The sequence below is a fragment of the Bubalus kerabau genome, chromosome 13 (assembly GCF_029407905.1).
Source record: "Bubalus kerabau isolate K-KA32 ecotype Philippines breed swamp buffalo chromosome 13, PCC_UOA_SB_1v2, whole genome shotgun sequence".
In the NCBI taxonomy this organism is placed as follows: Eukaryota; Metazoa; Chordata; class Mammalia; order Artiodactyla; family Bovidae; genus Bubalus; species Bubalus kerabau.
Window position 1 is genome coordinate 80,371,419 of NC_073636.1, and position 24,850 is coordinate 80,396,268.

Sequence of the window (24,850 nt, forward strand, 5' to 3'; positions counted from 1 at the left end):
TAAAATGTTGCTATCTGATCCTTTGCAGAAACCATTTGCGGAACTCTGTCTTCTGTTCAACCATCTCTCAGTGGAGGAAACGCTCAACGTGTCAGGTTGGAAACGGGGTGCTGTAATCATCGCTGGCAGTTAATTCTTAGGACTTAAGGCTGTGAGTCATCTCCTGGGTGACATCATCCAAAATGTTAGCTCTTGAATGAATGGGTGAATGAATGAATGAGTGCTTGGGCGGAGAGGCTGGAGGTGGGGTGGGGGTGGGCAGTGATAGCGTCTTTCACCAAGACAGAGAGCATATCAAGACGGGGAGGGTCAGAAGCGGTGAGTTTAGTTTCAGAAACTTTGTTGGAGATGAGAGTTGATTAGGTCAGCATAAACCCAGGGAAATGCTAACTCAATCTAAGCAAACCCACCATTGTCCTCCGGTATCTGACCTCTGACAGAAAATTCCATAGCTATGCAGAAAGCCCTGTATACCTCTGGGATATTTTTATAGGGAGTATAAAAGAACTGGGTGTGGTTGGAGAGGGAGGGGAAGATTCTGGAAGACTAGTCTTTTGAGAAGAGTTTATCAGGAAAGACCAGTGTTTATCGGGTTCCAACTAAATTAAAGACAACATGCTGGGGCCCTTATGGAACTATCCTCACAATTCCGAGAGACGTATTATTATTCCCATTTTGCAGATGCAGAAACTGAGGATGGGAATAGCTGTGACCCAGGGCACCCACCTCAGGAGCAGCCAATCCAGGCTTTCTATCAGCTCCTCTGACTGCCAGTCACCCATTTGTTTTTTATTTTTTAATTTTTAAACTAACTAATTAATGTACTGTTGAGTCTTCGTTGCTGCGCAGAGGCTTCTCGTTGCGGCGGCTTCTCTTGCGGCGGCTTCTCTTGCGGCGAGCGTGGGCTCAGCACTTCCGGTGCAGGAGCTCAGTTGCCCCATGGAAGGTGGACTCTTCCCTGACCAGCAGTGGAACCCATGCCCCCTGCATTGGCAGGTGGACTCACCCCTGGACCACCCAGGAAGTCCCACCCATTTGCTTCTTGCTACAATCCATGGGGCAGGCAAGGTGCTAGGCCCCAGGATTCGGTAAAGAAGAGCCACCTCTCAGAGGCCAGGGAGGAAGACAACAGACAGGCGGCAGACACACAGGTGAATACATGCCGGGCAGGGAACAGATGATTACAGAGTGACCGGAGGCGGAGGCCACCTGAGTTCATGGGTTCATGAGTCCAGAGCTGCTGATGCGCGGAGGAAGAATGCTTCACAAACAGCCAGGGCCCTCAGGCTGGAATGAGCTTGGACAAGTTGAAGATCAGAAATGAGGCCGATGGACAGTGCCCAGCAGAAGAGGCACCCGCGCCTCCTCAAAGGAAGCGCCCCCCAGGCGGAACGAGCTTCGCGTCAAGGTTTGGAGCAAGGCTGAAGCTGGCTGGGACCGGTCACCTTTGGAACTGGTCTTTTTTATTACTTGCAATCATTCTTCATTGCCATTTCCCCCCTCTTCTTTTCCTTTCTGTGTGTGTGGTTTTTTTTTGCCCTGAGGTCTCACTGGGGATAGAACAATACTCTAGGTCGAAATTGTTCAGCTGGGGAGGGGGTGGAACCAAATATCTGCTCCTTTAAAAATTGCTACATAGTTGTCAAGACTTTGAACACCATCACTTGCGGAAATGAAGCCCTTCCTGAAATCAAGGGCTCAGAACCTCCGCTCTGTCCTCTGAAGTCGGATCCCTGGACGGCTGAGCCTCCTGACTGCGGGTCCTAGATGGAATGCCTTTTCCTGGGGAGAAGCTCTCCTGAGGTTCTCCAAGGGCGCCTCTGCCCCTCCCACTCACTGCCCTTCATCTAAGCTCTCCATCAGGCTTTCCTAAACGTCACATTAGTGACAGCTTGGGGCGTGGATAGTGTTTTGCGGGGGGCTGTCCTGGGCATCATGGGATGTGGAACGGCATCATGGGATGTGAAACAGCATCCCCGGCCTCATCCTGGAACCCAGTAGCAGCCCCTCCCTTCAGTATGGCAGCCAAACATGTCTCCAGACATTGCAGAATGTCCACTGGAGAGGGGGCAGAACGGCCCCCGGTGGAGACCCCTGCTCTAGATGGCCCGTGAGGACCCTGAGACAAGAAAGGTGACAGCAGCTGCCCGTCCTGAGCGCCGGGCACGTCAGTCCTGCTGTGCGGGGGCACCGCTCCCCTCCCCACCTGCAGCCAGGGTCATCCCAGGGGCCCTGACCCTGAGGCTGACAATACTGACCTCGCCCCAGTTCTTCAGGGGATTCAAGGAGGTCCTGTACCTGCCCCCAAACGTGCACCAAGAGCTCTAGGCCCCCCCCCCCCCCCCCACGGTGGTCCAGTGGGTAAGACGCTGCTCTCCCAGTGCAGGGGCCCTGGGTTTTTTTCCCTGGTCAGGGAACTAGATCCTGCCTGCCCCAACTAACACCCAGTGCAGCCAAAATAAATAAATATTAAAAAAATAAGAGCACTAGGGGAATGATGTCATCATTGCCACAAACAGAAACTATTTTAACACACATGTCTAAAATATCCATCCAAGCCATCAATGTTTTGGACTGGACTCTGCTTAGCATGGGGCAGATTGTTCTCTTCTTTGTTTAGTCGCTAAGTCGTGTCTGACTCTTCGTGACCGTGGACGGTAGCCCGCCAGGCTCCTCTGTCCGTGAGATTACTGGAGAGAGTTGACATTTCCTTCTCTGGGGGATCTTCCCGACCCAGGGATCGAACCCACGTCTCCTGCATTGGCAGGCGGATTCTTGACCACTGAGCCACCAGGGAAGCCCATGCGGGTCAGACTGCACGCTCTGTATTTCATCCTTCTCTTTCTACCACCACGACAACTTTAGAGCTGCTCAGTAGCTATTCCCTGAACACCTGCCATGTGCCAAGCCCGCAGACTCGCCCCTGCCTTGGGGATTGGCATCCAGGCCCGCCCCGCAGTGGCCGGCAACCCCGCAGTCAGTGGCTGGCGCCCCTGCAGTCAGGGCCGGCAACCCCACAGTCAGGGCCGGCGCACCCGCCGTGGCCGGCAACTCCGCAGTGGCCGGCAACCCTGCAGTGGCCGGCGCGCCAGCCGCCTGCTCTTGATTTACCCCGCTCTACTGTTTTCACAGCAGAAACTCTTCATACCTGACACTGTATTCTTAACATAACTGGTTTTGTCCACTAGAAAAAAAGCAGGGATTTGGAGCTCTTTCTTTCACTTCTGAATCCCAGCCTTTAGAACAAAGCTTGGCTCACAGCAGGAAATCCCATGGAATTTTTGTTTTTGCTTAAGATTCTTTTGATGAGGACCATTTTAAAAATCTTTACTGAGTTTGTTACAATATTGTTTCTGTTTTATGTTTTCCCTGATGGCCATGGGGTAAGAGGGGTGGTTTTAGCTCCCCCAGGGATTGAACCTGCAACCCTGCGTTGAAAGGCAAACTCATCATAACCACTGGACCACGAGGCAAGTCCCCCAAGGAATTCGGGGTTTTTTGGAGAAATCTCTCTCAGCAGTAAAGAATCTGCCTGTAATGCAGGAGACTTGGGTTCGATCCCTGGGTCGGGAAGCCTCCCTAAAGAAGAAATGGCAACCCACTCAAGTATCCTTGCCTGGGAAATCCCATGGATAGAGGAGCCTGGCGGGCTACAGTCCATGGGATCGCAGAGTCGGACAGGACTTAGTGACTAAATAGCAGCAGTAACAGTTGCACCTTAAAAGGGAAGTCTGGGTTGGAGAAAGTGGGGAGACACTGGTGAACAGGTGGTTTAGGAGGTACAGAGACTGATGATCCTGGGGAGAGAGTATCCAGCAAGAAGTGACAAGGTCCTTGGGGCTCTCCACGGTGCTTTGGGGTTGTGGTCCTAGGAAAGAGGGGGAGCCTCCTCAGGTGGAAGGAAGACATCCTTTAACAGCAGGAGGGAAGCTGAAGACCTCCCAACGATGCACAGTGGAACCCCTCCAGGACGGGTCTCCACGCGTTCTCTGGCCTCATCTCTCCTCTCCCTCATCAGCCTCTTACTCACTCTGCTCTGCCACCTGCCCCCTTGCCTCTCTTTCTTTTTTCCTCTCTCTCTTTTTTTTTTTTTTTTTTTGGCTCTGAGGCTTGCTGAATCTTAGTTCCCCAACCAGGTATCAAACCCATGTCCCCTACTGAATCTTAGTTCCCCGACCAGGTATCAAACCCACGTCCCCTGAAGTGGAAGTGCGGAGTCTTAACCACTGGACCACCAGGGAAGTTCCTCCCTTCCCTGTTTTCAAATACTCCAACCAGGCTTCTCCACTTCGCTTTTCCCTCTACCTGGGACACATACAGAGAGCCACGGGGCTCAGTCCTTCACTAGTTTGTCTCTGCCGTACATCCCCTTTCCAGAACCCCCGCCGTGGGTATCAGCACCCTCCTGCCATGCAGGTCCCTGTTGTTATAAACATCCTGTCCTTGTCCTGCGCGCGTTTCTCAGCACAATCCAGCAAGCAGTGTATCACGCGTTTCGCGTGTATTGATTCATCATCTGCTCCCTCTTAATGCCTTAGTCTCACAGCTGAAGCCCCACTTCCTGGTAGAGTGGGGGGCAGATAATGGATGTAGGGATAAGTGGATTTATATATCGAGCTGGGGCAAGTTGGGGCTGACCCTTCTGATGGAGTCCCCTTCCTGCACTATGAAAGGAATGAGACCGTGACTTGTGGTGTTGGGGTGTGGGGCAGCAGGGAGCTAGTCAGAGATCTGAGGACTTGTGAGACTCGGTAGGGAGAAAGTAGAGAGTGAGATTAACTGGGGTTGTGCATCTGGGCTTTAGGCTTCCCTGGTGGCTCAGTGGTAAAGCATCCGCCTGCCAATGTGGGAGACATGGGTTTGATCCCTGGGGTTGGGAAGATCCCCTGGGGAAGGAAATGGCAACCCACCCCAGTATCCTTGCCTGGAGAATCCCATGGACAGAGGAGCCTGGCGGGCTACAGTCCATGGGGTTGCAGAGTCAGACACGATTGAGTGACTAAAATTTCACTTCCAAACAAGAAAGGAAGGTGCAGAGTGTGGGGGGTGGGGAGGGTACCTACTATTCTCCCCGTTTTACAGATGAGAAAACCAAGTTATTGAAAAGTAAAATGACCTTCTGAAGTGCTGGAACCCTGTCTGCATTGGAACCCAGATCTGCTACATTCCATAGCCAGACTCATCAGCGTGGCTTTAAGGCATGATTTCAAGACAGTTGCCTAAAATGATTCTGGATTTTGAGCTGGAAAATCAAAGAGAAGCATCCCCAGGAGGGGTTTTAGGTGTGTTCTAAGGTGGGACAAAGACAAAAATCTCTTTTTGGATTTCAGGTCTCCTAGATCGCTTTTGTTATGCTTACATTTCAATATCCTCTAGATTATTTCTGTCTCCTCCCTCTCTCTATTTTTTAAATTCCTTTAGTGTTTTGCTTGAGGTCTATAGGGTGTGGCTGAAAAAAATCTAAACTGGAGGCATGGAAGCTTCTTGCTCAATTCATCAGGTGACTTAATATCACCAGTTATTATGATAATAGCTTCCCTTTACATGTGTAAATGAAGCTCTTCTTGAAGGCAGCAATTTTTAACCTGAAGTCCAAGGTCTGGGGCTGGGACCATGAAGCCTCTGCGGTGATATAACAAATTTTGTGCACACCAGCATATTCTGCCAGGGGAAGAAGTCAAAATTCTCATCAAGTTTTCATGACCGTCCCCAGCTTTTTTCAGACCTTCTCCCTACCACAGGGCCTTTGCATCTCCCTATCTGAAACACTCTGTCTTCCCTGAAATCTTGTTGATGACTCAAACTTGATTTTGTAAAGCAATTACCCTTCAATTGAAAAATAAATTAATTAACAAAACAAAACTTGAGCCCTAATTCGGGCATCTTGTATTCAGTCCTGTCTCCTGTACTTCCTTGACTAATTCAGGTTCTGGCTGTCTCACACATGGCCATTGGAGAGCTGGATTTTTGTTGTTGCTCAGTGGCTAAGTGGTGTCCAACTGTTTGTGACCCCATGGACTGCAGCTCAACAGGCTCCTCTGTCCTCCACTAACTCCCAAAGTTTGCTCAGATTCATGTCCATTGAGTCAGTGATGCTATCTAACCGTCTCATCTTCTGCTGCCTCCTCCTTTTGCCTTCAATCTTTCCCAGCATCAGGATCTCTTCCAGTGAGTCGGCTCTTTGTATCAGGTGCCCAGCGAATTGGAGTTTCAGCTCCAGCATCAATCTTTCCAATGAATATTTAGAGTTATTTCCTTCAGGATTGACTGGTCTGATCTCCTTGCAGTCCAAGGGACTCTCAAGAGTCTTCTCCAGCACCATAATTCAGAAGCATCAATTCTTCGGTGCTCAGTATTCTTTATGGTTCAGCTCTCATATCTGTACATGACTACTGGAAAAGCCATAGCTTTGACTAGGTGGACCTTTGTTGGCAAAATGATGTCTCTGCTTTTTAACAGACTGCCTAGGTTTATCATAGCTTTCTTTCCAAGGAGCTCTAGATACGTCTCTATTAGCATTTATCACGGCTACAATTTGGCTTATTTGTGAGTTTGACCAAGATCTGTCTCCCCTAAAGGTGCTACCCGAGTGTTCCCAGTGCCTGGTACAGTGCCAGGCACCTAGCAGATCCCCTAAGCCGTGGCCCTCGGGCATTCTCCTGTATCAGAACCATGGCTCAGCCGGACCCCCATTCTGAAGACAAAGGTTTGAAATATACCACCTGGACGCATTTATCATGCACCCAAACCCATGCTGTCCACACACGTTACTGCCCCATTTTCCCAAGAAGAGCTTCCGATTATTTAGATGATACTGCATAACACGGATGGACCTGGAGAGTGTCGTACTGAGTGAAGTGAGTTAGAGAAGGAGAAGTATCGGATGGAATCCCTTATATGTGGAATCTAAAGAGACTCACAGACTTAGACAATGAATTCATGATTGTCGGGGGGAAGGGAAATTGAGGGACTTTGGTAAGGTCATGCACACACGGCTGTATTTAAAATGGATCATCAACAAGGACCTCCTGTATAGCACATGGACTCTTCTCAATGTTACGTGGCAGCCTGGATGGGAGGGGAGTTTGGTGGAGAATAGACACACGCGTATGTATGACTGAGTCCCTTTACTGTTCATCTGAAACTATCACAGCGTTGTTAATCGGCTAAACTCCAATACAGAAAAAAAAAGTTTAAAGTTTGGAGAAAAAAATAGAAAGATCATACTGCATAAATGTTGAGTGTCCTCTGGAATCAGACTGCCTGGATTTGACTCCTGGCTCTATTTGCCAGCTATGTGGCCCCAGTTGATTCAGCTCCCTCTGGGCCTCACTTACCCGTCTGTACAATGGGGATAATAATATATACATTATACACCCATCACAGAGCTGAGGGCCATCAAGCACGCATACTGTGTAAGCAAGGGAGCTACTCTTTCCACATACCCTGGTTTTGTGCCGAGCTCTTACGGACTTTTACTCTGAGCCCCTGAGATTATCAGCCCAAGTTCAGATGCATGCGTCTTTTTTCACGTCTCAGAAAGCTCAGATTGGAGGTTATAGGCACAACGCCTGAATACAGTGCAAGAATCTCTCTTCACCAGTATATCTCCAACTGACTGAATCCCATTTTTCAAAAAGCAGCGGTTATTTGCAAGAGGTGGATGGCAGGACATGAATGAAGGGATAGGTACAGTCTCAAAACCCAGTGACAGCTTGGCCATCCTGGGGGCTGAGCAGTCTGGAGATGAATCTAGTGGCTTCCACGTCAGATGCTGAGACAGTCATGAGATGTGCCTTTGGTCCTGATGTCAGCTAAGAGTGGATCCGTGGCAGGATTTGTCAAGCACATTTGCTGAAACATCTTGGCTTCATTACATTTATGAGTTTTAAAAGCACGTAAAATATTTTATATGGTCCTTGCAAAAGGGTAGCAACGTAAATACCCAGCGGGGGAAGGATGATTTTGGAGAGGTGGGGTCTGTCATGTCGCCAGTGCCAGCTCTGCGGACATCCCGAGAGTGCAGAATATTCTGTTTTTTCTCTTTCCTGCCCTGTGCCCAGGAGCCCGGCCTTTGGGGGCTGCAGTCCCTGGCTCCTGTGACATCTGGGCTTTTGTGGCTTTCAGCCCATAGGGAGCAGGTGCTGGAGATGGGCGGTCAGGAGAGAGTGCGCTTGGGGTGCTGACGCCTTGGCCGGCCACTACTGAAGGCACAGCTCCTGGGGGGCGGCTCCTCCCTGCAGCTCCGGCCAGGTCCTGCTAACTGCTCCCTCCCGTTGCCTTTTCCAGCCTGGAGGAGGCAAGGGCTCCCGGCTGTCAGTAGCCCCAGGGTGCTTCCCCTACCCCTACAGGCTTCTCTGTACCTGCCTGCACCTTTGTAAATTCCTACTTCTTGAAACTCTCCTCCGTGACCCTGCTGGAGTGAGCCTTCTGATTATTTTTTAATATTCATTTTATGTATTTATTTGGCAGCTCCAGGTCTTAGTTGCAGCGCGCAGGACCTGTGATCCACAGGCCGGTGGGATCTTTACTGTAGCACGCAAACTCCCCGCTCCAGCAGGCGGGACCTAGTTCCTTGCCCAGGGATAGAACCCGGGCCCCCTGGGAGCGAGGAGACTTGGCCCCTGGACCACCGGGAGAGTTCTAAGCCTTCTGATTTTTGCTGGGACCCTAACATGGACTGACATTCATAGTGGATTAAGGTTAGAAATCAAACTCTTAGAGGAGCTTGAACTTTCATGCTGTGGTCCCAATGAGAAGAAAATCCGTCCTGTAGAGGGAGGTCAAGCTCAGGACTGTAGCCCAACCCCCCAAATATCTGATATCTTTCAGGTGCCTTTTAAATAGCAACCCTCTGCAGTATTCTTGCCTGGAGAAGCCCAGGGACAGAGGGGCCTGGTGGGCTGCCGTCTATGGGGTCGCACAGAGTCGGACATGACTGAAGCGACTTAGCAGCAGCAGCAGGTGCCTTTTACCTACTAGAGGCGCAAGCTATGCGTGATCTCAACTGTCCAGAAAACATCTATGTTAACAGAGAAGACAGACAACTCAATAGAAAGATGGTAGTACAGGAGGAACATGGCTTAGCGTGGTCCTGGTACTAGCACTTGAGTTTGCTAAGGCCGCTGTCACCAGCAGGGTGGCCTACACAGCAGAAAGGTATCGTATCACAGATACGGAGGCTGGACGTTCAAGATCAAGGTGCCGGCAGGGCTGGTTCTCCCGAGAGCTGACAGGGAAGGGTCTGTCCTAAGCATCTCTCCTTGGCTTGTAGAGGTGGGCCTTCACAGCGTCTTCCTTCCATCATTTCTGTCTCAGCGTCTAAATTTCCCAGAAAAGCCGTCAGCCATCCTGGATCAGGGCCACTCGGATGCCCTCATTTTGATTGATTACCTCCCTAAAGACCCCGTGTCTACACAGAGCCGCACTCCGGGGTCCTGGGAAGGAGGATGGCAATGTATGCTTTCTGAGGAGACACAGCTCCACCCGTAACCAAGTCCGGCACCGGTGAGGTCAAATCTGGTCGGGGTCACCCCGGGACAAGTTATTTAAACTATTAGATAGTTGAAATAACTATTTCCATCTCATCAGCTGAAAAATGGGGATAATGTTGCAATCACTTTGCAGGATGCCCACGAGCATGTTATGAAATAAAGAGTGGGAGGATGCTCCAAAAGGGCCTGGCACATGAACAACACCTTTTATTGCTGGCGTCCAGTCGCTCAGTCGTGTCCGACTCTTTGCGACCCTGTGGACTGCAGCACACCAGGCTTTCCAGGCCTTCACCTTCTCCTGGAGTCTGCCCAAATGCATGTCCGTTGAGTCGGTGATGCCATCCAACCATCTCATCCTCCGTCGCCCTCTTCTCCTTTTGCCTTCAGTCTTTCCCAGCACCAGAGTCTCAAGCAAACTCTGGGAGACAGTGAGGAGGGAAGCCTGGCGTGCTGCAGTCCACGGGGTTGCAAAGAGTCGGACACGACTGAGCGACTGAACACCACCACCCAGGGGTTAGGACTCTGTGCTCGCATCACAGGGGACCTGGGTTCGATTCCTGATCAGGCAACTAGAATCCCACAAGCTGGACGATACAGCCAGAACAAAAATGAATCGCATCATGTGATATCATATATGTGGAATCTAAAAGAAATGGCACAAATGAACTTATTTACAAGACAGAGATAGAGTCACAGTTATAGAAAGCAAACTGTGGCTACCAAGGTGGGGGGGAGGATAAGCTGAGAGACTGGAATTGACATATACACACTACCATATGTGAAATAAATAACTGCTAAGAACCTACTGTATAGCACAAGGGACTCTACTCAATACTCTGTAACGACCTATATGGGAACAGAAGTAAAAAACAGTGGATATGTGTACACCTGATCCACTTTACTGTACAGCAGAGACACAACATTGTAACTGCTAAGGTATGTCCGACTCTTCTGTGACCCCATGGACTGTATCCTGCCAGGCTCTTCTGCCCATGGGGTTCTCCAGGCAAGAACACCGGAGTGGGTTGCTGTGCGCTCCTCCAGGGGATCTTTCTGATCCAGGGATAGAACCTGTGTCTCTTGTGTTGGCAGGCAGATTCTTTACCACTGAGCCACCTGGGAAGCTCCTGTAAACCAACTAGACTCCAATAAAAATTACTTAAATAAAAAAAGGAAAACATGGATCACGTTATGCCTTTTCCTTCTCAAAACTCTTGATTTCCCACTAAAATTGGTACAAACTGTGTCATTCCGTGCTCCTGCTTCCCAGGCCCTGATGAACTGGCCTCTGCCTGCCTCTCCCTCGTGACTTCCCTACAGCTCTCCGCCTCAATCGCTACATTCCAGCTGCATGGGCCTTCCCGCTCTTCCTCTAGCATAAGAGGTAGATCCAGCTTCAGGCTCCTCGTGCTTGCTATTCCCGTCACCTGGAATGCCCTTTCAGGAACACAGGCCTTCCTCCCCACTCTATTCTGGTTTCCACTCAGATATGACCTCTTCATGGAGGTCTTCCTTGGCCATCCTTTTCTCAATGATTTTGGCTCGTCTGCTCCCCCAACTGAATTGCCTTGTTTTATGGTGTCGTCCTCAATACCCCCATCACCCCCGGGAGTTAACTGCACACAGGTACTTGTCTGTTTACGGTCTGCCTGTATCATCAGCATGTAGCTCCTCTAACAGCTGAGAACTCCCTTGCTCACGGCTGCATCTCCAGAGTCTAGAACGGCGCCTGGCACGTAATAGACACTGAGAGAAGCCATATGGGGGTGGGGAGGGGAAGCCAATATGTACCCTCTTCTTCTCCCTCTTCCTCCCCTGACCCCAACAGAATCACCAGCAGGGGAAAGAACCAGCTGTCAGCATTCTTGCTTTGGGGAGACGGCCAGGGGCTGGGGAGGCCGGGACGGGCCTGGAGGCGAGCGGAGGCTCCTTGGAACTCGGTAACTCACGACGGGACGCGTGGGTGGGCTGGGGTAACAGATTCACTGGTGGGGGGAGTGGCGGGAGCTCTGCGAGGTGTTTAAGCCTGTCAATAAAAAAAGTGACCGCTGCTTTGTATCTGCAGCTACTCAAGGGAAATAAAGCCGTTTGCTTATAAAGAATTTCCATAAACATTTCTGAGGATGTGTATTAGGGGTAATCTTGGGATGTGCATTAAACTAAACAGGGTAGTATAAACACAGGAACAGGCTGAAAGAGGGAGAATAAATGGCCAGGTTTGCCCTGGCCCAGTGGCCTCCGGCAGAAACCCAGAGACTTCGCTTCTTTATTTAAAGAAGGCGGGGGTGGGGGGGCCCAGGCAGCCACAGGCAGCCCTTGCCACCAGCAGATTCTTGAACAATCTCTGGAATTAGGCATATTTTCTTCTTTCTCCCAATGATCAGTGCTTTGAATTCCTGAAGTCATCTCTGTCAAAACATGTAGAGGTGGCAAAAAAAAAACCCAGAAGGGCAGGCGCCCTCGGGATCGTGTTCTGTGCCAGGCTAGTTCTGGAAGCTGTGTGTGCACAATGTCGTTTCAGCTTCCCCGTACCACTCCCGCGAAGGTCATGGTGTTGTCTCCATTTCACAGATGAGGAAACTGAGGCAGACGTGTGATGATGCACTGAAGGGCACGAAACTAACCGGAGCTGGGGCCCAGAGTCTCAGCTCTTTCATGGACGCTCTACTGAAGGAAAGAGAACGTGTCCCCGTACTGTTGTCTGCATTGTCGCTGAACCTGCGGGTTTATTCGGAGGAATCAGAGCACACAGTGGAATGGATCATGGGTTCCATTCAGGCTTCTATCGCTGGTCCGTGCAAGAAGATGCTTCTAAAGTTATTTACCTAGGGACTCCCCTGGTGGTTCAGAGGCCAAGACTCTGAGCTCCCAACACCGGGGGCCCAGGTTCGACCCCTGATCAGGGAACTACATCCCACATGCCACAACTAAAGATCTGCACGCCACAATTAAGACCTTGTACAGCCAAATACATAATAAAATAAATATTTTAAAAAAAAAAAAGAAGGGCTTCCCTGGTGGCTGAGCCAGTAAAGAATCTGCCTGCAATGCACGAGACCTGGGTTGGATCCTTGGGTCAGGAAGACCCCCAGGAGAGGGAAATGGCAACCCACTCCAGTCTTTTTGCCTGGAGAATCCCATGGACAGAGGAGCCTCCTGTATACACGCTGTCTTGCTTCTTGCTTTTTCATTTAACAACATATTTTGGAGTTTATTACGTAGCCTCACCTATAGAACTACATCATTCTTTTTAAAAAATAGTTTATTTATTTTGACTTTGTAAGGTCTTACTTTTGGCATGCGGGCTTCTCTCTAATTGTGGCATGGGTTCAGTTGCCCCACGGCACATGGGATCTTAGTTCCCTGGCCAGTATCTAACCCACGTCCCCTGCATTGGAAGGCAGATTTTTAATCACCGGAGCACCAGGGAAGTCCCTGCACCATTCTTTTTGATGACTGCATAGTATTTCACCAAATGAATGGACCATGATTAAGGTGGTCAGAACCCTTATCCTATACCTACGTATTTAGGCTGTTTTTAGTATTTTGTGATGATAAGCAATTCTCTGGCTTAGTGGCTGGGTGCAGTGTGTGTATAATTTTGTACACATGGATGTGTATATATAATTGCATACATGTGCAAGAATAGTCATTAGATCAGTATACAGAGTAGAATACCAGCACCCCTATAAATTATTTTACAATTTTCCCCTTCATCTCCATCTTCAATTCTATTTCTTTCATTGTCATGTATAGCCACCCTTGTGTATTTAAAATGAGTCCTACCAATCCACTTTCTACATCTTCTCTTTATGTTGTATATCTTTAAATATACACATATATGTGTCTATGCGCATACACAGTATTATTTTGCACAAGCTTAATTTTTATAAATAATATTTTGCAACTTCTTACAAAGATTTCTTTGTACCTTTCACCACTTTTCTCCAGTTAATGTTAATATCTTACAATTAATGTTCATATCTTACATATTAACTGACCAACCTAGACAGCATATTAAAAAGCAGAGACATTACTTTGCCAACAAAGGTCCATCTAGTCAAGGCTATAGTTTTCCCAGTAGTCATGTATGGATGTGATTGTTGGATTATAAAGAAAGCTGAGCACCGAAGAATCGATGCTTTTGAACTGTGGTGTTGGAGAAGACTCTTGAGAGTCCCTTGGACTGCAAGGAGATTCAACCAGTCCATCCTAAAGGAGATCAGTCCTGGGTGTTCATTGGAGGGACTGATGCTGAAGCTGAAATTCCAATACTTTGGCCACCTGATGCGAAGAACTGACTCATTGGAAAAGACCCTGATGCTGGGAAAGATTGAGGGCAGGAGGAGAAGGGGACAACAGAGGATGAGATGCCTGGATGGCATCACTGACTCGATGGATATGGGTTTGGGTAAACTCCGGGAGTTGGTGATGGACAGGGAGGCCTGGTGTGCTGCGGTCCATGGGGTTGCAAAGAGTCGGACACGATTGAGTGACTGAACTGAACTGAATATGCAATGATCAAAACCAGGAAATTAACGTTGGCATATTACTATTAACATTGGTGCAACACTATTAACGAAACTACAGGCTTTTTTGTAGCTGGTGACGGACAGGGAGGCCTGGCGTGCTGCAAGGAGTTGGACACGACTGAGTGACTGAACTGGCAGACTTTTTTCAATTTTCAAGTTTTCTCATTGATTTTTTTTTTTTTTTCTGTTTCAGGATCCCATATGGCAGCTGTGAGAGTTCCTCGATCTTTCCTTATGTTTCATAACTTTGACACTTTTAGAGAATTTTCATCGGTTATTTTGTTAAATGTCCCTTCATTTGAGAGTATGTGATGTTTTCTTCTGATTAGAAAGAGGTTATGCATTTTGGCAAGGACACTACAGAAGTGATGTGTCTTATTACTGAGGCCTGTGTGTTGTCAATATGTCTTAGGGTTAGTGACGTTGATCTTGATCCCTTGGTTGAGATATTATCTTCATAATTTTCAGATCTACCGATGATGCTAAGTGTGATTCCTTCCTTATGACTGCTGCAGAGAATTCTTCCTTTGTTACATTGTACTTATTTTTCACGATATGCTGAAAATCTCATTCCTTGGGAAATAAAAGCTTTGGCCAGGTTGGTTGAAGAAGGGTTAAAGAAAGTGTGTTTCAGTCATGACATACTACGCAGCTGTCGGAAAATAGAACCAATTTAAAAAGAGCTAAGACTAGAGATAACGATTGGGGGAAAATTCCCAAGACATATCATGTTTAAGAAGTAAGTTTCAGAAAAACTAATATTTTCAATACATTTGCAAAAATATTCTTGAATCATTGGAAGGTATTTGTTTGCGAACGCCAAAAGGTCTAGAAAAAGAGTCACTTGTTTACAAAAGCCAATGACTTCCCTGGTGGTACAGTGGACAAGACTCTGCCTGCCAATGCTGGGGACACAGGTTCGAGTCCTAGTCCAGGAAGATTCCACGTGCCGCAAATGCTGAAGCCCCTGCGCCCCAGGGCCGGTGCTCCACAAGAAGAGAGGCCACTGCAAGGAGAAGCCTACACGCCACAGCTAGAGCGCAGCCCCCACTCTCCGCAACGAGAGAGAGCCCGCAAGCAGCAGCGGACGCCCAGAACAGCCAAAAATAAACAAACGCACAGTGGCCAAGCTACGGAAGAAAGTTAAGTTTCCTCAACAGATGAATGCATAAGGAAGATGTGGGACACACACACATATATAAACACACGCAATAGAACATGAGCCAGGAAAGGAATGAGATTTGGCCACGTGCAATAACACGGGTGGGTGGGAGTCGGGGAACGGTGCTCCGCTCAGGGGAAGTCAGTCAGACAGAGAAAGATACCGCACGTTTTCATTTATGTGTGGAACCTCAACAGTTTTTTAAAGGAATGGCTATAACAAAACAGAAACAGACTCAGAGATACAGAGAACAAATGAGTGGTTCCCAGCGTGGAAAGGGGTGGGGGTAAGATGGGGCAAAAGCATTCAGAGGTACAAATAAGTGTAAAAAGAAAAAAGATATAAGGGTGTTATGGACAGCACAAAATATACATGGCTGACGTTTTATAAAAGCTTGAAATGGAGTATAGTCTATAGAAATATTGAATCACTATGTTGTATACTTGAAAGTGACAAAATAAAAAATACGTTTCCAATAAAAGAAAAGAAGCATGAACTATTAACAGTGGTGAGTGGAAAACTCCAGCGTGTAAGAGCTCGCGCTGGGAACAGATGCAGTTTTTATCCCATACTCCGTATATACACCACACATTTATGTACATTGTAATATGGTCCTTTCAAAGAATGAGGAGGTTCCTAGAACAGATATGAAATGAGCTTCAAGATAATTTGATTAAAATGGAAAAAGCAAGCTGGGGGCCGGGGGTGTGTGCATAGTATGTTAACATATGTAAAAGAAACAGAGGGGAATAAGAGCCCGTATTTGTATTCGCGTAGAGATTCGGCAGAGCTCTGTGAGAAATAATGGGGGCAGGCTCTGGGTGGAGGAGGAACAAGAGTTGAGGGAGTCTTTCCATCATGTCCATTCTTTTCAGGTTGTAGACCATGCGACTGTATTATCTATTCAACAATTTGAGTTACTTAAAAAAAATCTTCCGGGGGAATTCCCTGATGGTCCAGTGGTTGGAACTCTGCACTTTCACTTCTGAGACTTTGAGTTCAATCTCTGGTCAGGGAACTAAGATCTCACAAGCCACATGGCACAATGAAAATAGAAAATCTTCTGTGGAGATATAAATTTTAAAGTTGGTTTTTTTTTTTTTTTTATAAAAAAATGCGATGCAAAAAAATTTTTACCATAAACAATAGGAAATGAAGGAAAGCAGTCAGGAATGCAGAGGCAATATGTCTCAACGTTTTATAACAGCATAACCTTGGTTCTGATGTAAAGGTTAATTGTAGAACTAAATTAGCTGGCAAGCAGGTTGGAGCAGCGTGAAAACATTGGTGAAGTCAGCCCTCATACTGCCTTATCTACACGAAAATTATCTTCATCAACGGAGGTCAAGCCACTCTCTGTCTCTCCTCTCCCACTGGCCTACATGACCCAGTCCTGGCACATTAAAAACAGACAGAGCTCCTGTACATGCTCTGTCAAGGTCTAGAGAGGACAGAGACGTGGGGCGCCAGAAAGGCTGAGTATCAGTTTTATCACGGATGTTTTGATGATCGTCGTATCTGTTTCCTGGGAGGCAAGGATCAGAGAAACTCATCAAGTAGCCCGAGGCTGCTCAAATCTGAGGTCAAAACACCTGGGAGAAGTCAACTGAGAGATCTGGTTGCTTCCACATACCTGGATTCATTCATCCAACAAGTATTTATTGAGCACCCATCATATGCCAGGCCGGGGTGGGGCCCAGGATGAGGCAAGGAGGGGCTGGGGCATCCAAGGTGAGGGCCGCCCTCGTTCCGTTCTCATCCTGACCCGTGCCAGGCACTGCACCGGGCATGGAGGCAACAGCGGAGAACAAAACACATCAGTAGAGGGGAAAGAAAGCTGGACACATGACCGGGTCTTCATAGTTTAAGGCTGGATATTATGGGTTCCCCTGGTGATTCACACGGTAAAGAATCTGCCTGCAGTGCAGGAGACTCGGGTTCGATCCATGGGTCTGGAAGTTTACCTGGAGAAGGGAACGGCTCCCCACTCCAGCAGTCTTGTCTGGAGAATCCCATAGACAGAGAAGCCTGGCGGGCTACAGTCCATGGGGTCACAAAGAGTTGGACACGACTGAGCGACTGAGCCTTTTTTCACTTTCAGTACGGTGGTCAGCTGTTTGTGTTGGAAGTTTTGCCCGCCCCTCACCCTGGAGTTGCTGACCTCTTGTGAAGTCCTGCCTTCGCTGGGTTTTCTCTCTGCTTCTCCGGGGCTGGCTCTGACAATGGGACATCCCGCTTCCTGGGTGCTTACGAACGTCTGGCGCTCCAGATGCACAGGCCGAGCGAACCTACCCCGTGCCTCACTATGTGGGACCACGATTGTGACCAGGTTTCCAGACTGCGGTCATAGCTGGTGTGTACCCTGGGAGAGGTGGCCGAGGTAAAGAAGACCGGCCGAGCAAGGGCCGACCCTCGTGTGGATCCGAACAGCCCCTGGTGGGTGCTGCTCACACCTCCACACTGTATCAGAGATGGGTTGAATCTGGGCCTTCCCTGGTGGTCCAGAGTTCACTCTCTGGTCCGGAAGATCCCACAAGCTACAGGGCAGCTAGTCCAGTGGGCCACAACTGCTGAAGCCTGCCTGCTGTGACGACTGAGGCCCATGCGCCTAGAGCCCGCGCTCGTCACAGGAGAAGCCACGGCAATGAGAAACCCTCGCACGGAACTCTAGAGGAGCCCCCGCTCTCTGCAACCAGAGAAAGCCCGGGCAGCAACCCGGCTCAGCCAAGAATAAGCAAAAATACTTTTAAAAACTGCTTCTTTAAAAAAGGGCTGGGTTGGCGGAGTCTGGTTGACTCTTACTTCTGAGGTGTGGGTGGGGGGTCAAGATACTGCCCTGAAATGCAGGCAGGGGCTGTTCTTTCTCCGTCAAGTGCTAATCCTGCCAAAACTCTGTCACCTTCGGTAGGCCCCGAGATGCCACCGCTCCCCACCATCCTCCCTTTTGGTCCAGCCCCTGAGGACCGCTGTAGCTTCGCTTTCTAGCCCCTCCACCATTCCAAACCGGCCTGCCTGTTCATTGCCTCCTCACTCAGCATCTTCACCAAATCACTCTCGCTACAGTGTCCACAGCAATCACAACAGCTCACATCACGGGCCCTGAGTCCCCCTCCGTCCTTTCCTTCGAAGAACAAAAGTATCCCGTGACCACGCGTTACCTGCCAAGCCCTGTGCTTAGCACGGAGTCACACCAAGAAAGAAAGGTGAACGTGGTTCCCATCCTCATCGAGCCCAGGGTATACTGGAGGGAGGTAGACTTCAGTCCAGCAATCCGCCTCAAACATGTAGAGAGATACCATTATACGCTGGGATAACTGGTATGAAGAGGTGCAGGGTGCTACTGGGGGAGTGGGTTAGTCCAAGGGGGCTTCTCGGAGGAAGGGACGTTTGAGCTGAAACCCATAGGATGAGGTTATGGGGTGAAGGGGGCAGAAGACTGTTCCAGGCAGAGAGAACGGCATGGTCTCTAGGATGCTGGGTGAGGCTGGGACGGAAGCCTGCGCAGGGCTGAAGGATGCTGAGCAGGGAGCAGGGCCCAGTGATGAGACTGGAGGAGATGGCGGAGCCCTACCAGGAAGGCTGAGGTCAGACTACGAGGCTCGACAGGACACCCCTCTGGGGCCTTACACAGGGCGATCACGGGGTTCAGCGTGAGTTTAGTCCAACCCAGCCCGGCTGTGGCTGGAGAACCCACAGGAGGGAGTAAGAGTGGATGAAAAGAGCAGTGAGGAAGGTCCTGCCAGTCTATTGCTGAGACAGGGCTGGGGTCAGGGGAGGTGCAGACAGATGGGCTCCCCCTGTAGCGTGGAGACTTAGCGATGGAACCCAGCAGAGGTGAGCAGGGGAGCGAGAGGTCCCTGGCTCCGGCTCACTGTTGGTCTGGCAGCGACCTTCCGGTGACCTTCCCAAATTCACACCGGCTGCCCTCCCGTGCAGAGGTAAGAAGTGACGGAGGAGTCTCTCTGTTGAAGAAAGACTGTGTGGTGCTCTTTGGTTCTCTCTATGCTAATTAAAATGCTCCGTGGAGCACAGCCTCTGAGAAAACCACAGCTCTAAGAGGCACGCGTGCCCTAACGTTCACTGCAGCCCTATACGTGACAGCCAGGACACGGACGCAACGTGCATGTCCACTGAAGGGCGGGTGGTAAAGTTGTGGCACGTGTTTCAACGGAATTTACTCAGCCATAAAAGGGAATGTATTTGAGTCAGTTCTGTTGAGGTGGATAAACCTAGATCCTGTTACACAGAGTGAAGTCAGAAAGAAAGAGAAAAACATACCATATGTTAATGCATGTCTATGGAATCTAGAGAAATGGTACTGATGAACCTATTTGCAGGGCAGGAACAGAGACACAGACATGGAGAACAGACTTGTGGGCACGGGGGGAAGGAGAAGGTGGGAAGAATTCAGACGGTGGCACTGGAACATATACACTACCACAGGTAAAGCAGACAGCCGATAGGGATTTTCTGGGTAACACAGGGGGCCCAATTCAGTGCTCTGCGCTGGGGTGGGAGGTGGGAGGGAAGCTCACGAGGGAGGGGACACATATACACCTATGGCTGATTCATCCCGGTCTAGAGAAACCAAGACAACACTGTCAAGCAATTATCCTCCAATTAAAAGAAATAAATTAGAAATAAATGAATAAAAATGCCCACATGGAAACTGGCTTCACTCACTGATGCTCAGGAACTAGCAACTCCTCTCCTCTCAAAAGACACACTATTAGGACCAGGAGACAAGAATGAACCTATTCTCATGTCATTTGAGGCTTATTTTCGTCAGCCAATAAAAACTGCTTCTGTTACCACCGCTGATGCTTGGAATTCAATGAAATCAATTTGGGAAGGTCTCTGAGGCTTCCCAAGTTGAGAAATCAAATGCAGTGATTTTTCTTTCATAAAAGTTGATGGTATCAACATGTATACACAGTTCAGTACGTTCGCAAGACCTTGTCCATATTACCTGTCCAAATGACCTGCTCAGGGGAAAATGTGAGTTGCAGAACAGTAAGAAAGTATAATCTCATTTTTGTTAAAACAAATCAAAACCAAAAAGATACCCAACCTCAGCAGTGTCGGTAACGTTTGGGAGCGTGTTAGAAATGGAGACACTTGGATCTCTCCCCAGATGCACAGAGTCAGATCCTCCGTGTAACGAAATCCACAGGTGAGTCTTGAGCACGGAAAAGTTTAACAAGCACTACTGTAAGCTTCTCTGTTTATGTATCCACACATAAACACCTGTCTCTGTACTTGTCTTTATCCAGCCATCTCTGTCGGCATCTCCCTGGATATACGCAGAAACGTGTCCATGAGTAGAAACGTAAGTACATAGATGGGTCTGGGATCACTTGCATGAACTCACAGCAGTCAGTTTTGAGAAGGAGAATGTGGTGGTGAAGGTCGGGGGTTGAGAATTCAAGGGGAACTTTCACATTTTACCATGCAGCCTTCTGGACTATTTGTTTATTGGTTTAAGCTACAGGGAGAACCTGTTAATGTCTTATTTGGGGGACCTAAATGTAAATACTAAGGTAGGGTAAAACAAGCCATGAAAACCTAGCCTTGTAGATAACACGAACATCTCAAGTCTTCCCTCTTGGCCCATGGGCTAATAAAAAACTCTTTGACCCACCATTTCCACTTGGAGGAAATTCCCTGCAGAATTACTCACACATGTGTGAAATGATGTCCCACCAAGACCAGCCAAGGGAGCACTGTTTGTAACAGCAAAAGATCAAAGGCGACCTAACCGCCCATCCATTGGAAACGGTTAAATAGGTTACGGTGCCTTTACAGTGGAACAGTATGCAGCCATAGAAAAGATTGATGAGTTAGCTGTGTATTGAGGTGGAACAGTGGCCAAGATCAATGGGTCATCCATGGGAGAAAGTGCCAAGCGATCTGTAAGGCATGTTAATGCTGTGTGAGAAAGGAGGGAGAAGGAACATGTATTTACACTGAGACTTGCCGATGCACACAAACACCTCCGAATATTATATTGCACAAGATCACCCAGAAGGGCTTCACTCCGAGCAGGCAAACAGGTGACCGCAGCAGAGCAGTTAAAACAGAGGTAGCTCCTTGCTTGCTGTTCTCTGTGCTTTTTGAACCACTTGCATGCCTTACCTCATCAAAACTTCACTGAAACAAGAACAAAACAAAACAAACAGAAGCCTCTAGGGTTCTCTTTATTCCTCTGAGAATCCTTATTCCTGGGAACTCCATCTGGGGAACTCATTGTGAATCTAATAACCCAGGGGCTTGGTTTCCCATGAAAAGGCTGCTTTTCACGGAAGGAGAGGGACAGTCCCCATCCTAATGGGACACACACATCCTCGGATGCCCCTTTATTGCCATTTCACCCTTTGCTGCTCTCATTTTATGTGACTCAGCCTTTTTTCTTAAAGGTCCCACTAGTTTTCTTTAAAGAGAGTACTCCAAATAAAAACCTCTGTCATTTTCCTCCTAAACCATCTAGTTTAAAAAACAAAACAAAACAATAAAGCTCTTATTCTAGGATTAAAGTGATGAATAGGAAAGAGCTGGTTTCCTCCTTCTATCCTCCACCCTCACCCCCAAACTATGGAAACAAAACGAGATAAAACCCAAAGTGAACAGAAACAACAGACAAGGAAAACATGTCAAAATCAGGACGTTGCACGTCCTTTGTAGCCCGCAGATCCGGCACCCAGGGGAAAAATTCTATTGAAAAATACAGTTTTCCAAAAAGTGGCACGTGCTTGTTAGAAAAACACCTCAATCATTTTCAGAGCAGAGAAGCCAAACATACCTCCTTGTTTCACTAGCATTTTCCTTATCTTTCTCATGCTTTCCTGAGAGCTGAATGATGCTTGAGAAAAAGAAGAGAACAAGACAGAAAATAATGCTTGGTTAGGTAAATATAATCAGCTAAGGAAAGCCTCCTAGAAGAGCATAATTCACTGAGTCCCAGTTTATAGAGGGAAACCCCCAAACAAAGGACTTTTGTGAAGGGATCAGCCTGAAGCCCACCATAACTTAGCATACAATGGGACAGCTTAATAAAAGAGCCTTCCAAGTTCCACCATGGTTATCTAGGCGCACCCAAGGTGGGGTGGGGGTGGGGGGCTGCTGAGAGAGAGACAGAGAGACAGAGAGAGAGGAATAAACATTTGGAATGCTCCCAACTATCTTCCTAGTTAGCAATCATGAATGCATGAAAGGTTTCTTATCAGCCTGAGTTCCACACATTTTTCAAAATAAAAAGCTATGGCAATTTTCTTTCGGATCTGTTAATGGATCCAGAAAGGTCCAGGGCATTTGTAAATTCACGTAAATACTTCTCCAATGAATGTTAGTGTTTCAGTGAATGTCTCGTTGTTTATGTGGAATGACTAGATATATACATACATATACCAACAACAGGGAATGTAATATAATGGTATTTATTGGATGTATACCATACATGTAATTTTTGAAGTGTTCCAAAATTAAATGTGCGATTATGGATTTTGTTAAGAGAGGAATATTTTGCTCTTGGGATTGAAAGACCCCTAAAAACTAAGTTCAGGTCAGTGGCAGGTGCCGGTTAGCATAATGAGACACTTTGTAGTCATTTATGAATTTTGTATTTTCTTTAGCTGGTGCAAAGCTCCTTGGGTCCCTCAACCTACTGCCCCAGCAGCCCATGAAAAAAAACCCTGAAAATTAAGGCAAAGCAACCCTTGGTTCTCTGTTGGATCTGACCCCACCGCCTGTCCAGTTCCATTTGCTGTTCATCTTAAGGCATATTTCTGATTTCTCCTTCAGTCCTTGTAGCCTCAGGAGGTGAGGGTGAGGCTCAGAGAGGGTGGGGGTTTGGGGCCAGGTGTGATGATTAATCTGCAAGGATTTCTTAATCTTCCACTGTATGTAAATACTCTATGCGATAAAAAGAAATATAAAACAATATCCCTTTAGGAGATTGCAAATGAATGCTATGTTAGCAGGCTGTATAAGAAAAGATTCTTGACCTAGGCATACAAGAAAAATGCAAATATAAATTACTCCAAGATATGTTTTTTTCCCATTCATAAGATTAGCAGATACGCTAATACTGTCTTTGTAAAATGTGGGACCACAGGCTCTCATAACACGGCCTTGATGGGGGAAGCTGGGAGTTATCACTGGTTCAGCCTCTTTGGCGGGTATTAGGAAACATTTACGGAAATAAAAGCTATATATATCCTTTGACCTAGTAATTATTCGCTGGAAATTTATCCTATAGACCCTCTACTGAACACACGACAAATGATGTATGTTCAAGGAAATACATGGCAACATTGTAGGTAAAAGCTAAATAATGGACACAACCAAAATGTCCATTAGAGGAAACTGTCAAAATAAGTTACGGTCATCTATAATATGGCATTGTGTTTCTGCAGCTGGAGGCAGCTGTGTTTGGACTGATATGGAATATTCTATGCACGGTGGAGTGAGATGAAAAAATGAGCTGCCAAAACGGGTTTTGGATGCTACCAATTCACTTGAGTGAAGAAAAAATATCAGGCTGAGCCATGTGAAAGTGCCAACATGAGGCCATTTTTGACCTATAAACACAAATAAGTTTCAATGCTAAATGCATTTTAAACTATATTTATATATATTATCTGCTATCTATCGGTTTAAATACATATACATTTATATAGTTTATGTACGTTTTTAAAAATATTTATTTTTTATTTATTTGGCTGTGCTGGGTCCTACTTGTAGCCTGTGGTATCTAGCTCTCTGACCAGGGATTAAACCCCGGCCCCCTGCTTGCAGTCAGACTCTGGACCACCAGGGAAGTCCCTATGTGAGTTTTTTAAACAGACCTTTAGCTTTGAGATATGCATTGATTCACATGCAGCTGCAGGACATAATGCGGAGAAGCAAGGTGCTCTTTCAGGTACTCTGGGAACTGGGTACCCAGTCTCCAGAACAGTAACATCTTGTAGTGTTAGTCGCTCAGTCGTGTCCGACTCTTTGGGACCCCATGGACTGTGGCCCGCCAGGCTCCTCTGTCCATGGGCTTCTCCGGGCAAGAATACTGGAGTGGGTGGCCATTCCCTTCTCCAGGGGATCTTCCCGACCCAGGGATCGAACCCAGGTCTCCTGCATTGCAGGCAGATTCTTTACCGTCTGAGCTACAGGGAAGATCCAGTAACATCTTACCACACTCTAATGTCACAGGCAGGATGTTGACGCTGATACACTTAAGACACAGAACGTCTCCGTCTGTTCAAACAAGGCTTCCTCATGCTGCCCTTTTACAGCCACACCTGCTTTCCTTCTGCCCTGACCCCTTCCTTAGCCCCAGGCAACCACTGGTCTGTTCCATATTGCTATAGTTTTTTAAAAAAAATATTTATTATTTATTTGGCTGTGCCGGGTCTTAGTGGTAGCATGGGGCATCTTTAGCGGAGGCACGCGGGATGTAGTTTCCTGACCAGGCATCAAACCTGGGCCCCCTGCATTGGGTGTGTGGAGTCTTAGCCACTGGGTCTATAGCCACTCTATATTGCTATAGTTTTGTCACTTCAAGGATGCTAAATTATAGGAAGTACGTAACCTTTCGAGATCGGCTTTTTCCATGCATAGAATTCTCTGAAGGTTCGTCCAGGTTGTTGACTGTCTCAAGCGCTTGTTCCTTT

General features: G+C 47.8%; 1 long non-coding RNA gene across 1 annotated transcript; it reads left to right on the forward strand.

Moving 5' to 3' along the window:
- Positions 1-570: 570 nt before the first annotated feature.
- Positions 571-14,329, forward strand: LOC129625140 (uncharacterized). Its single transcript, XR_008701277.1, has 3 exons — positions 571-1,408; positions 5,083-5,282; positions 14,220-14,329. It is a non-coding gene; the product is annotated as an uncharacterized LOC129625140 (long non-coding RNA).
- The last annotated feature ends 10,521 nt before the right edge of the window (positions 14,330-24,850 follow it).